This window comes from Lampetra fluviatilis, chromosome 27 (genome assembly GCF_964198595.1).
Source record: "Lampetra fluviatilis chromosome 27, kcLamFluv1.1, whole genome shotgun sequence".
NCBI lineage: Eukaryota > Metazoa > Chordata > Hyperoartia > Petromyzontiformes > Petromyzontidae > Lampetra > Lampetra fluviatilis.
Window position 1 is genome coordinate 6,177,611 of NC_136301.1, and position 15,420 is coordinate 6,193,030.

Here is a 15,420-nt window from a genome sequence, read left to right on the forward strand (position 1 = left end):
AACCTTTTACCGCCTCTGTCCACGCGCGACAACCAGAAGAAGAAAAAAAAACGGGAGCGCAGAAAATAAATGTGTATTTTTTTTTTTTTGTAAACGGTGTTGTGTTCGGATTGCCAACATGTCTTATCGACTCACCGGGGTCCCCGGACGAAATGTGAACGCGGAATGCCGGTATCGGCAATCTGCCAAATCTGGCTAAAATACAGAAACCCCTGCCGGGGCGATGTGGCTGGCGCTCACCTTTAATCTGCCTGCACGGAGGTGCGCGGTTGGGGGTGTTAAGCCTTTTTCTGAGCTCGCGCGCTGGTCCACACCGAGTTACAGATCGGTCGATTGTGCGGCGTGTGATAAGCGGCACCCAGGCACGAGGCATGAGAAGAAAAGTCAAGGCAGTAGGGCCGACTGGGGAGGTGGGTGGGGGGGGGGCTGCTGTAGATTCCTATGCTGGTGGGTGACACGATTCTTTTCTGGTGAAAAAGCTCCCGTCTCTAGGGTCGTTGAAGAGAGACGACTGCTGTGAAAGTGTCTCGACTCCCAGGTCCCCCCTTGTCCTTAATATGTAGGCACAATAACAAAGAAAATGCGTGCGTGCGTGCGTCCGTGCGTGCGTGCCATAGCGTTCCTGACTAGAGTTTCAAATCTACACGGACTGACGAAAACTCTTTGACCGGTTCATAGCCAGGGTGATTTAGAGAGACAGAAAAATATGAATGCAAGGGTTGTGCGACATCTATTTTTCACGATGTAACATAACATTTCTCAAGTCGACAATTGTCGCGAATATTAGCCTCGTGTGATTTTACAATTGTATTTACCAACTCTGTGGGATTGTGTTTGTGCTGCGTAGTACTTCGGAATGAAAAGAGATGAATGTTCTTCATCAACAGTTCACTCTGCAACATAATCCTGCCATCAGTATGTTAATCATTGCAACTTTACAAGCTATACTGCTCCTAATGGACATCTCGATGCTGTCAGTCACACCATCAACAATCAAACAATTAAACAGCCCAGTAAAATGAAGGTCGTATAACCACTATGCCGCCAATTACTCCGAAAAAACATTTTGCAAGGGCACTAATTGGACAGATAATATATATTTCTTTCCAACTTTAATGATTTTCCTTCCGTCATTTCAGAAATATTTCAACAGAAAATAACATTTTGTAAAGTGTTAAAATAAGCACCAATAATCACTATACGATGGTATTTTGCAGAACGGATGATACAATTACCGCGAATCTTATATTGTACGACACAACTCAGCATTACCATGTCCATCAATCACACGTTATTTCTTTCAAGGTGCCCTTCTTAAAAGCGAGGCACCTGTGCATAAACAATTATCCTCCATTAAAACTTTAAAACCATGCAATTAAAAGAGTAGCATGGTTTATATTCTTAGTTTTTTTTTATTAATTAAAAAAAAAATTACCTACGTGACTTTACCGAAAAAACCTAAGAATATGAATCCTTGCAGTCACGAAAGCTTCAAATCTAGAATTAACATGGTTTAGTCTGCAACCATACCTTTTCAGGACATGCATAAAGTCCCTCGTCTGACGAGGAATGGAATTGCACATCGTGGGAGCCGTGTAAGCAGGGCCCCAGGCTAACCCCGAGGCTAAAAAGGGCCCTGATGTCAACGTAACAGCCGAGCGACGGTAGCCGTGGGCCATTGGAATCAAATTTGTCTTTGATTTACGATGATCATCATGCGTGACTTTTGCCGCAGCTGAAGGTAGGGGGGTGGTGGAAAATTGCGTTTGTTCGAAGACAAGTGTGTAAGTGGGTCAATTTATGTTTGATCAATTTACCTTGAGTCGAACGTGTTGCTTTTAACATAGGTAAAGAAATGTTTGACGACTTCATTTAGAGTTGTTGCAATATGTAATCCATATTTAGGCCATTCTCTCCTATTATCCTTAGGCCCCCTTCATATCCTTGATCCAGCCCCTGTGTGTAAGCTCAGGAACGGGCCCCCAGAAGTTTGTAAGTCGCACCCTGGGGATGTTGAGCGATCCCTCGTCGACCGATCCAAGCGGTCGGCAGCAGCGGAAAGGAGAGCGGATATCTTCGAGGTTGCTGGGTCCCTCCTCGTGCAGGGCTTTACAGGTCAGGATCAAGGCCGGATTAAGATGTTGTAGGCACCTGGGCTACAGGTACTATGAGGCCCCCGCTAATATTAGAAAACAAAGTTAAAGAAAAAATACATTATATTTTTACAATGCTAACAACAAATAGAATTCAGCATTCACAAATGAAATAACTTTTCACTTCATTTCTGGAGGCCCCTCCAGCTGACGGAGGCCCCTGGGCTGCAGCCCCTAAAGCCCCCCGTGCCTTAATCCGGCCCTGGTCAGGAGGCTGACCTTGTTGTGGCAAGCCTCGTGGATGCCAGACAAGGACAACGTGAAAAACCTAGCAGACTCTACAAGCGTTGTGTTTTGCACACCTAGTATGGGTCCAGCGTGCGCACACGTTTGTGCTGCATCTAGCAGTAAATGTAATTCACCACAGGGCAGTTGAAGCATTGGGTTTACGGCTCTTCCTTTGTAGCCCAACAGCTGATGGAGTCCGACTCTCACATACGATTAACTGTTATTTAACCAGGTAAGGCCCACTGAGCTATATAGGTCTGTTTCAGGAGCAACTTGGCCACAAACGATTGCTCAACGAAGTGGCTTATCGAGTGGAAATTTATATCAGCCAAATACTCTCAATGCATGATTCTAAATGTGGAGGAAAAAACCCGGAGAACCCGGGAGAAAATTCCACGCTACACTACCATGGGTGAAAACACGCAAGCTCCAAATTAACAACAGGCGTCAGGGTCGGGATCGAACCCACAACCTCTTGTATACCAGGCAAGGTAGTTAACATCTCACCGCCATGGCGACAAAATCACCCATCAGAGATTTGCCCGTATATGTAATAAAGTGGGCGTAGCTTTCCAATATATTGGGCATTGTGGATCGCTAATTGGGATTAATTGGGATCGATTCCACTGAGCCGATCCATAAAAAAACATCGGGTTAATTGTAATGTGCGGGTTATTTGCCAATCGATCCGTGGATCGAGTAGTGATGTAACACGCCCCCCCCCCCTTCGTGTGATTGGCTAATATCAGCGAGATCGGTGATTCCGTCGCAGTCTGCTTTAATTGTTACCACGGCGCCCCTGAGTTGCCATCCCCGGCTCTATTTGTCTGAAACTGATTAAATTTTTTGACATCCGACCATCTGCTCCGCTCAAACCCAATTCAAAAGTATCTAATTTTCACCCACACATTTGGCGCCGCCTATATTTTTAACCCCTTGTTTCCCGAGCCACGTAGATAATAATGTTTTATTTCTACAGACCTTTGTCAATCCACTGCTGGATGAATGCCCCGTGTCGGTCACGAGGGCTGTTTGACCGTACTTCGCCAAGCTGGTGAATGCGTGTTGAAGGGTATTGGAGACTGGTTTGGATATCAAAAATAAGAATCGGGCTTGGACCATTTTCTGGCAATAATAAAACAGGAGGCGTTAAGTTGTTCAAACACCAAATGGAAACCTTTTTTCAAGGAATCAAGTTCGCAATTAACCACGCGCGATACTTGTGGCGAACATGCAAACAAACATTCTCTGATAAATAATATATGCATTGTCTTTGAAACTAATTGACCTACACCAGAGACAGAGAGAGCCTTCTTTAGGGCCTAGTCTCGCCAGCGTCAGACCAGAGAACGCATGTTTGATTGCATATTCGTCATCAGCCAGAGAGTTTAAAGTTGAAATTGCTGTAGGTGCCAATGTGGCTTAAACTGTTTCTCATTCAAAATAATTCAGAAGGAAATTGCTGAGATCCTGGGTTTGATGCTGGGCAGCCACCTGTGATTCAACGGGGTCAAGTATTGAGAGTTGATGGTTTCAGCCTGGTCACCAGGGAATAGACAAAACACCAAATTAGATATGTGGCTTGTCACATAATTTGGCATACTCAAGCTTTGAGAAGTTTAAACATTTTTGTTTCCATTGTGATGCAATGATGTGATCTTTACAAGACGTGAAACAGCGTGCCAGCCAATCTGGTTAAAGCCTTTCGAGTTGGCCTGTGGCTGCATCTGCAGACCTAAAGCTATGCTGCCTGCCTAACGCTATGCTGCTTGCTGCAAGTATTTGATTCGATGCTTCTATTACCTTCAATCAACGGGGAAGTTCAACGTCTGTAAGCCCTGCTCCTTCCGCTTTAGGACCAGGTCCTTCTTTATACTCCACCCTTTTTACTCCTAAGGACCCTACTACTTCCTGATTAGGCCCCACATCTTCCTGTTTCATCTTTGCGCCTTTCCTTTTTAGGCCCAGCCCCCTTTCTTTTTTAGGCCCCGCCTCTTTATGTTTAGTTCCCGCCCCGTTCTCTGAACACAGGGTGGAGCGTGTTTTTTGTGAAGTGGTGAGGATTGTGAGGAAGGTTTTGTGGGAGAATGTGTGCCCTGAGCATTAGGGAGCGGTGGCACGGCGGTTAGCGTGCCGCCCTACAAACCCGGCGACCCGACTTCGAGTCCCGCTCAAGACCAAGACCAGTGGCGAATATCTGAACCGGTCCTGGGCCTCGCCTAGGTCGACTCAGCCTCAAATAGGTATCTGGTCTGGTGTGGAAACATCAGCACTGGGCGATGCAGAAGCAACCGGGCGTGCCGTGCCGGCCTACAAAGGTGCTCGCTAACAGCACTTGCCCCAACAGTATGTTAAGACTATATGGGGGATCTTTGTCTTTGCCCTCAGCAGTAGGTGGTGGTTGGCAGGGTCAGTAGGGGTAGGCATAGTTGCACGATAATGGCCAAAATCCGAATTGGAGCTATGAATAATTATGTTGAAGAAAGTTTGTATGTAGTTCTATGATGTCATTCTCTGGGTGCCATTCATGTGGACATGAGATGAAGCGCTTGCTCGCCATTCGAGTTCCGAATGGAAATTTCTCCACCTCAAGATGTAATAACCCGAGAGCACATTGGAATATAACCGAGACATGATGACCAAAATGTAATTGCTGCATTACGGTCTTCTGACAGAATCATAAATCTCATGGAACTTGTCGTGATTTTAATTCCCATGTACTCTGGGAAAATAAATAGCCCGTGCTATTATATTCCATATAACTTCAGTTGCAAGCTTTTATTAAGCATGAACGCCTTTTTTAATATATATATAATATATGCTGCATATGGCGTGAGACGCATGCTGAGTGTGTCGCAGGGCAGGGGTCGGCAACCAAAACAACAAGAAGAGGGGGAAAAAATCTAATTCGGTAAAACACTCGATCCATAAGAGGTTTTTTTGTGTTAGAATGTGTAAGTGTAAATGAGTCGTTAAACCCGCCGACACCCAACACAGCCAATTACTAAGGTTTGTCACGTAAACAGAACGTGCCAATTCGTTACTAGATCAGCACACCGATCCGTTTACAATTCCAATGCGACGTTTCACCGGTAATTACAATCAGCCTCATCAAGCGACTGCCGAATGTGGTGGCGGGTTTAACGACACATTTATATTTACGCGATCTAACCAAAAAAAACCCCCTCTATTATTTGAATAATATTGGTCGCGAAAACCTACGTGTTAAAAACACTCAATACTTCAAGAGCCACAATGCACGTGGATACGAGACGGTGGTGGTCCTTAATAAATAACATCACGAAGCAGTCCTTAAAGAGCCACATGCGGCTCCAGAACCGCAGATTGCTGATTCCTGCCCATGGTAAACTGGACTTGTATGGTAAATTTGACTTCCATGGTAAATTGGGCTTCCATGGTAAATTGGACTTCCATGGTAAACTGGGCTCCCATGGTAAACTGGACTCGCGGGATAAATTGGACTCCCATGGTAAACTGGGCTCCCATGGTAAACTGGACTCGCATGGTAAATTTGACTCCAATAGTAAATTGGACTTCCATGGTAAATTTGACTCCCATCGTAAACTGGACTTCCATGGTAAACTGGACTTCGAATTCTTTGAAAAAGAAAACCCTCAATATTTAAATAGCCACCAATGCAGTCATTAAAGAGCCGCCGCATGCGGCTCCGCAGCCACAGGTTGGTCTAAGGGCAGGGGGCAGAGAGTGTCAAGAGCTCAGCGCTAGACACAACCTTCGGCTCAGAGGATATGAAAAGGGAATCTCTGGTCAAGTGGAGAACCCAAAGGCCAGTCAGCCAGCTTTGAATGACATTGTTGAATCAAAGGGGCCCGAGGGCAGGAGTAGATATTTCATCAAATAAAGATTTTGGGTGGCTGGAGAAAATAAATAGCGCGAGTCGAGGAGTTATGAGAAGCCCTCAATGCGGTCCGTCGGTGGGAGCTTTAAAATTGTAAGCGTCCGTACAGAGGTTGACGGAATTACAAGGAGACGTTTGTGGCCAGCTAAGATGCACAAAGGAAATAAATTTGAATAGCATGTATCTTCACATTCGTTCTGGGATTACTGCCGCCTGTCAGATACACAACATGCACACGGCATTGGGATTTATTGGTGAGGTGCTTGATGCATGCCTGCCATTTGAAGAGGCTGCTGGGCTTATACGGAGAGCACTCTTGACCCCATACTCCACACGCTCGCTGCCGATGATTTTGCTGCTGATGCTTCTTCATTGTGGAATCTTAAGCCAGCTGCCCAGCAGAAATCTGCAGAAGCGAGGAGTCCTTTAAAATAGAAACTTTGTTCAAAAATTGAAGTACCACTTTATAAACTCACCACAGGGAGGTGCAAGCAGCCAGACGACTTTTGGGTAAGGCCACTCGATAATCTGGACAAATTTGTGCCGTTAAGAACCCTCCACTACCCAACAAAGCGGAGCAAATTCCTGTGCCACGTGTACAAGTGTTTGATGCGCCAATTATTATAGATTCAGCTCACTCACCGGTAAGTCGGAGAACAACCCTCACAACCTAAGCTTAGCAACAATTAGACACGACCTTTGGCATGAAACAACAGCAACCATCATCAGGACCAGGTCGCGGAAGTCATTTTTGAATATACAGGAAGTCAGACCAATCAATCGTATTTAAGCTGTTCACGTTTGATTGGATGTTCCTGTGAGACGCCAATTTTAGAAGCTGGGTCAGGTGACATGTTTATTCAAGCTTCCTGGATTTTATTCTACCTTTCTGGATCTTGTCTTTTAAGATACTTGACGCATTTTTAAGTGAAACGTAGGACCCAGTGGCTACAATTTGGTTGTGAAAATAGCTTTTAAATCTACGGGACAGCTGAAACAATAACAATTAAATGCTTGTACACGAGACAAATGTATTTGTTTGGCTGTGTCTGAGGCTGGAGAGCTTTAACGACAGGAACTCGTTCATTACATAATTCCTTTACTTAAAAACCAAAAAAGTGGTAGAAATTGTTTAACGTAAATCCTGCATTCGCATTGATCCTCCAGTTATACTTGGCAGTAACCATTAAATTCGAAAAAGGTGCTGTTCTAGAGAAACTAAGTACAAAACTAAGGGCCAGGGAGGAAGCTTGACCACCAAACATGGAGCCCCTTCACTACCGCTCCTCCAGTGGACATTGATTCTCAAGAGCATCCATGAGGGCATTTAGGCCTGGCCCTCCCATCCCCTACAGGGGTATCAGAGCTAAGGAAGCCACCAGGGTTGTACAGTTTTTTTAAACAGTTTAATTTAAACATGCGTTTTTAGAAAGGTCTCCATTGCATTGCAATCCGTAATGTGCGTTTGTGCCAGTGTCAAGCCCCAATCATATCCCTCTGTGGTCGTGTACCTGAATCGTTTTGCACATCAAAAATTACTTTTGGAAAGAGAGAGGGAAAAATGATCTTAAAAGAAGATTTGCCGGCAACTGAAGCTTACTCGCACAACTTCTAAATGCGCCGTCTGTCTGGTTGCTGCTCAGTTTTGAGAGTCGGGGGGCAGGGATCGTCTCCATTTGATAAAGAGAAACGAGCAAGCGGTATTATGTGTTCTGCAATTGTTTGGGGGGGGGGGGGGTCAGCTATTTTTGTCCTCCGATAGTGATACACGCAAAGTTGAGCGGAGCATCCCGGGACGCTTGAGGCAAAGATCAGAAGTTCTCGTGAGCACTTGTCCTCTGAGGTTCCCAGGCGAGTCAAGAGTGGTAATTGCTTTGTAAATCTCGTTAAGAGCAATATCGAAAGCCAATAAGGGATGGGGAAAAGAACTTCCAGTGCTGAATGACACCTCCTCCTCGCAAACGACCCAGATTATTTTGTGCACTCTGTCTTGGCTCGTGTTTTTTTTTCTTCACAAAGTAAAGCGTAATGCAGAAGGTTGAAAAGTAAACTTTAATTCTCATTTACTTTCGACAGTTAGATTCACTTCAATTTATTTCGGAGTACCCTGTGAGCTAAGAATCTCTTAAGTCGGGTTTCATCAATTAAAAACACGCCGTTTCCGTGGCAGATGTAAGACATCAGATAAAAATAAATTAATAATACGAATTAATTTATTTTAAAAGGAAAGATATGTAATTTCAAATATGAAATTCATATTATAAAAGTTTGAGCCAACGAGTGAATAAGTGCAAGATAAGGCCTAAGAAGTGCCAGTGGTAAAACACACCGTTTCCAAAGAAACACTAAATTTAAATCAAATTTTTGCCTAAAACGCTTTCTTTCTAGAGAGAAGGGATGTTTTTTTTTATAAGCTTGAAAACAAAATTAAAATTTCTTCACCAGGAACAGAAGATGTGTGTGCCTGCGGATCACAGTTTGTTATTTAACAAAACAGGCATTTCTTTATCTTTTTTTTTTGTAGCGTGCCTTATGTTTCAGTGCAGAGGTCAATTCATGCGAACAAAGTAAACTCGCACTATGAGACCTCCTTTAGCAGTGGCAAAATATAGTAATAGGTTTTTACCCTTTCAACTGGTACAACTGGTACAAAAAAAAGTAAACTCGGGCTGGATTGTGCGCGTAGGCCGAGAAGGCGGCCTAAGCTTTGGGCGCGTGGGACCGTTGCTTTCAAGGTGGCGTTGTGGGGACAGGTCACCATCTGAAGGGTGGTGCCACTTGTCGGGATGAGGTGGCGGGTCCGTCGTGTCTCACTGCGTTCGTGTCGGCAGGCGTCACGTCAACCCCAACCTTGAACTGACGAGGAAAGTATCCCACCACACTGCAAACAACCTCCATTTTAACGGCGCCACGTTGAACCGGGCACGAGCCGCTGAATTCGTGTTGAATTATTCATTTTATTTATTTCCTTTGCAATTCTGACCATTATTGCACACCGCGGATATTTAATCGTGCGCCGACAGTGATAGAATTATGTATTTTTATGGCTGTGCACCGACGTATCATGTGTCAGGTTAACACTTTCTAAAGCATTTCGTGGTTTTAAAATACATAACAATAAAAATGTAAACCTCAAAATGAAAATCTCCACACTCTCATTACCAAAATGTTTTGTGGGGAGATAAATATAATGCGACTTGACAAGTCCCTCCGAGAGAAATCTGTTGCACGGCAATACTTGGCATACGGCAGATGATTTAGTGATTCGCATTAACATCATCGAGTGATGTTTTAAAATCTATTTGGTGCCATAGCAGCAAGCGCTGGGACCTCTTACAATGAAAGCAAGTGGACGTGAGAGCAAATTGCATTCAAATTAATTCCTGTGTTCGCGTTTATTACGGCAGAGTTGCATTACACGAGGTTAATCATGAATATTAAATTTAAAAAAAACTGGTATTTAAGTTGCAATAATAATATTAAAATGGATAATACAATTATTGTATAACGGTAACAATCGTGGCATTAGAACCATATGGCCGGGATCTAAATACACATCTGTAAAACCAAATAATATAAACGATTGCGCAAAAACAGGTTCCACAAAACACGGTGCGTAATATTTAAAAGCTTGACTGAAAATGTGAGGAATAAACATTTATCTAAAAAAACAAAATAACCTATCCAGTTTAATTCCGGACAGTATTCACTGTAGCAGCACAAATATGGAATTTAGATCAGAAATCGGTATCATTAGGTTGCGCGCGACAGAATCTCTCTCAACACATTGGTTTTTTTTGGCAGCATGAGAACTGATTTCCTCGCCGTCGCCAAGACGAGGGTGGCCACTTACCACCTGAGCAGGTGGCGAGCCAAGCGTGAGTTGTCTTCCTCCTGCCTGGAGCGGTTAAAACGAGACGCGGGGGCCAGTGGACATCATCCTTGACGACGACTTGGCAGCGTTAATTTAAATTCATTCGAAATGATGGGCCCAATATGCGCAATTTAATTTCACAATGACAAATTAAACATGCCTCGAGGACAGCGTTTGTTTAAATGAGCTCGAGCATGCGTTTGCGTGGAAATAGTAATTCTCTTCGCAGCCTGATGGGTTTATTTCTTCAACTGCACAACTGTGGATCACCGTAGAGGGAGTGGAAATATTATCGCCGCAATTGATGGCATTTGAATGTTTTTTTTTTGCAAGAGAAAGAACGGACAGATACAAGTGTGCCTGAGGGAAAAAAAGACAGAGTGGGCTTAGATGGGACAGCGGTTTTAGTGAGCTCACATCTACTGGCAGGCAGCTAGAATGGGAGAGATGGAAAGCTGGTGAAGATTTTTGTATTTATTTCATGGCCAAGAATATGATTCGGTTTGGAGAGCGGGGCTACAAGGACTTATACATTTGTATAGCATTACAGGTTAGATATGCCGGCTACATTACAGGTTAGATATGCTGACTCTCGCACCACCGATTAGCACGGTTGGCTTCGTCCCGTGCAAAAGAAGTCCATGCTACTTAATAAAATGAATGATGAGGCTCAAGCTTATGAAAGAGTAGCAGCTGAGAAACCACAATGGTCTGTGTTGACTACAAGCATGGCCAGGGTTTAATCCAGCATAATAATCTACACGATAAACTGGGATTACTCTGTATGGATGATACAGATTTGTTGTCGAGGACACTGGCTGGGGCATTGCGGCTGTCGTTGGTCTAAGACGCTAAGACTGGATACTAGGATACTAGGGCCTATGTTGGCTGATACTGGGCCTTGTGTTGACTGGATACTAGGGCCTTACATTGACTGGATATTAGGGCCTTGTGTTGACTGGATACTAGGGCCTTGTGTTGACTTGATACTGGGCCTTGTGTTGACTGGATACTAGGGCCTTGTGTTGACTGGATACTAGGGCCTTGTGTTGACTGGATACTAGGGCCTTGTGTTGACTGGATACTAGGGCTTGTGTTGACTGGATACTAGGGCCTTGTGTTGACTGGATACTAGGGCCTTGTGTTGACTGGATACTAGGGCCTTGTCTTGACTGGATACTAGGGCCTTGTGTTGACTGGATACTAGGGCCTTGTGTTGACTGGATACTGGGGCCTTGTGTTGACTGGATACTGGGGCCTTGTGTTGACTGGATACTGGGGCCTTGTGTTGACTGGATACTGGGGCCTTGTGTTGACTGGATACTAGGGCCTTGTGTTGACTGGATACTGGGGCCTTGTGTTGACTGGATACTAGTGCTTGTGTTGACTGGATACTAGGGCCTTGTGTTGACTGGATACTAGGGCCTTGTGTTGACTGGATACTGGGGCCTTGTGTTGACTGGATACTAGGGCCTTGTGTTGACTGGATACTAGGGCCTTGTGTTGACTGGATACTAGGGCCTTGTGTTGACTGGATACTGGGGCCTTGTGTTGACTGGATACTGGGGCCTTGTGTTGACTGGATACTAGGGCCTTGTGTTGACTGGATACTGGGGCCTTGTGTTGACTGGATACTGGGGCCTTGTGTTGACTGGATACTAGGGCCTTGTGTTGACTGGATACTAGGGTCTTGTGTTGACTGGATACTGGGGCCTTGTGTTGACTGGATACTGGGGCCTTGTGTTGACTGGATACTGGGGCCTTGTGTTGACTGGATACTAGGGCCTTGTGTTGACTGGATACTGGGGCCTTGTGTTGACTGGATACTAGGGCCTTGTGTTGACTGGATACTAGGGCCTTGTGTTGACTGGATACTAGGGCCTTGTGTTGACTGGATACTGGGGCCTTGTGTTGACTGGATACTGGGGCCTTGTGTTGACTGGATACTGGGGCCTTGTGTTGACTGGATACTGGAGCCTCGTGTTGACTGGATAATATGGCCTTGTGTTGACTGGATACTAGGGCCTTGTGTTGACTGGATACTGGGGCCTCGTGTTGACTGGATACTGGGGCCTTGTGTTGACTGGATATTAGGGCCTTGTGTTGACTGGATACTGGGGCCTTGTGTTGACTGGATACTAGGGCCTTGTGTTGACTGGATACTGGGGCCTTGTGTTGACTGGATACTAGGTAGCTCTTGCAATCTCTCATTTACTTGATACAGCTGTCGTGGCTGTGACGGTTCCACCTGAAGACGGAAGCTTGTGTTGCCTCCGAAACGTCGTGATTTTTATTTTATTTTACTTTTATTAATTTTAATGTTTTACCTACGTGGCTTTACCGAAAAAAACCTAAGAATATGGATATTAGGGCTTTGTGTTGACTGGATACTAGGGCCTTGTGTTGACTGGATACTGGGGCCTTGTGTTGACCTTTCGGAAAAAACATAAACGCTCATTTCTGAAAAAATAAGAATAGGTTTTACTCTTTCTGGAACTAAAACATGTCTTAAGATGTTCAAACACCAAATAGAGGCCCTTTGCAAGCATTCATTTGCGTCTGGAAAGATTAGGTAACCAAAACAGGTACCGAGCAGTGACCCAGACTATCGGTGTCCCAGATTAAATTGGGGTGGGGGGGGCAATGTAAGAGAGCAGCAGACTTTGGAGGTGACGCGATGATGTCATAGCCACTGCAGAGTCGTCTTCTTTTGTATCGATTAATAGTAGCAAATTAAGGATGTAATTTTAGATGTTGTTATCCACTCAATTGTTTGTTCAGATGCAGAGTGGAACTTGCCCATTCCTCCTTTAAAGGAGTGAAGGCAGCAGCGGTGGCGGCTGCTGGGTGTTTAAGACGCGGGTCGATGGTTTGGGATTCCTGGCCGCAACACTCGCAGGCCGCCAAATCTTTGATGGCGCCATTTGTGGCATCGAGTGGCCACAATGGCCATGCCCCCCGGTCCTGATTCGGTTGATGGTCGACCATTTGCGGCGTGGAAGGTTGAAACCGGGAGCTTCGATGGTAGGCTCCTGTACAAGATGTTTATTTTTGACGTCGGCCGCAGCCCAGACTTGCCTCCATCTCTCACCTTATATTTGTATTTGTGGTGTGGAGTGAGGTTGTTGCTGTGATCCAAAGTATAGCTGAAGGACTCAACGATAACGTGTGGTGGCATCAAACGAATTGGCTGTGATGGCCTCTTGACCTTGAGTTTACTACAATATTGTCTGCCTGAACAGACTGGCTATTGATGTTCTTTCAGCGCAGAACACTGTGGTTTTTAAGTTAAAAAAAATTCCACATTTGGGACATTGTTTTTTTTTTGAGACATTGGAACTCACCAGCATCCCCACAGCTGGTGGAATCACCTCTAGGCTGACGAAATGTCATCTCTTCACTTGGTCCTCCCGAGGGCTCAACCCATCTCTCATATGTACTGGCTCAGCAAATGCTTTCCCAAGGATGTGGACGTTGTAATTAACTTTGCGTTTGATTGAGTGGGCAGTCGACGGAGCAAAGATTGGCCGCACATTATCAGACGAGCGGCGTTATTATGCACATTTTGCATGAAGGCTGCCGACAACCGACATGTCCCGTTTGTTTTCTTGTTTAAATAAGAGGTTATAACGTTTCAGTTTTTCTCCAGAACCCATTTTCAGACACTCGAACCTCTAAACATAGACTAGGCAGGAATGTTTAGCCAAATATTGCATATTTTGCTAATTATTGGTTTTACTGTTTAAATAAAATACCGACTATATTTTTCCCTCTTTCCCGCGAAGATACACAGGGAATGATGTACCGCACCGAAAACTGGCGTGTCCTCGTTCTTACGCGGAAGACCAGTCCAGGGACCCTGTACAACGGCACTGAGCAGCAAGCCTGCACTTAATACCTAGGAGGTGTACAATATGACTTTACATTTTGCTTCTTACGTAAAAAGAAAACATGACCGTTTTATTGTTACTTTTTTGTGGGACTTTTTCAAATCCTCTTTTCGCTTCCGGGCCACAACTCCTACAGTTTGCCCCTCTGCCGGGAGCCAGAGGGATATATGTTTCAGCCGGAGCAAACGCAATCCCTGTCCAGGGAAGCGCTCAGTCATGGTTCACAGTGACATTACCCTGCTTGTTTATTTGGCGGCCATTGCTGAAAACAACATTGCAACAATGTTTATTGGATATAGCTGCTCATGCCGAGCTATAAATGCTCCGATACGTGCATTGTGTTTGTACTGTTCGCCTTTTGGTGTTCTCTGGTCTGACACTGGTGAGACAAGGTCATAAAGAAGGCTGTCTCTTGTGTAGGTCAGTCAGTTTCAAAGACAATGCATTTATTATCAGAGCGTGTTTGTTTGCATGTTTTGCCACAAGTACTGCGTGTGGTTAATGCAGACTTTATTCTTTGCAAAAGCTATCTCTTTAGTGTTTGAACATCTTAACACCTGTTTTATTGCCAGAAAGGGTAAAATCTATTCTTGTTTTCAATGTTTGTTTAATTCACGAGTCCTCGTCTTATTTGATATTTATAGTGCGTTTGTTTTTTTTACTCAAGGCGCTTAACACAGTTTTACATAATAGAATGATTTAGAAGGCAGGCAGGTGCAAAGGGCTAGGGAATAATTGACCGCGACAGAGGGGTACTGAGGGGTCACGAAAGGGAGGAGGAGGGATGGGAAGGAGCGGAGGGGAGAGAAAAAGAATGGCCAATGGAGAAGAGGTGGAGCTTTAAGAGCGAAACGGGGAGGAGATTAGGGAGGGAGAACGCTTCATTGCGTGTGCAAATAAATGTGCTTTCATTCCACTGGGCTGTCATTCGACTGGGGAATGAAAGTTCATTGTGTTGGTGAGAAAAAAGCCACATTTATGCATGTGCACCGCAGTGTCGTAGATGAAGCCATGTGTTATGAATGTATTTTATCATTCTTTCTCTGCCAGGGTTATGCGAGTTTATAATTCCAATTATATATAATTACACAGAGCCAATGTTGAATCTGGAGTCTAATTTTACTCGCGTAAATATACGTAAATTCACCCGATATTTAATTTGTCGTCTTCAAGCTCGTGGTATTTAGAAACCAATCTAATAATTTATCCTTTAATCTTCGAGAATACATTTCTCGATTGTAAGGAGCACTTGGAAGGAAACCACAGCTGTGTAGGGACAGCTTGTGGTCAGATCTGCTGCATTTGTGTAAGTCAGTAGTACTTAACCTTTACTGCGGCCTTGCACTCCTTTGGTTCTCAATCGTAAACAAAAACTGGCAATGTTATTAAATACAT

At 44.5% G+C, this 15,420-nt stretch overlaps 1 protein-coding gene across 1 annotated transcript in view; it reads left to right on the plus strand.

Moving 5' to 3' along the window:
* Positions 1-15,420, plus strand: part of LOC144942335 (SH3 and multiple ankyrin repeat domains protein 2-like) — a 362,265-nt gene that overhangs the window by 181,688 nt on the left and 165,157 nt on the right. The window lies entirely within an intron of this gene.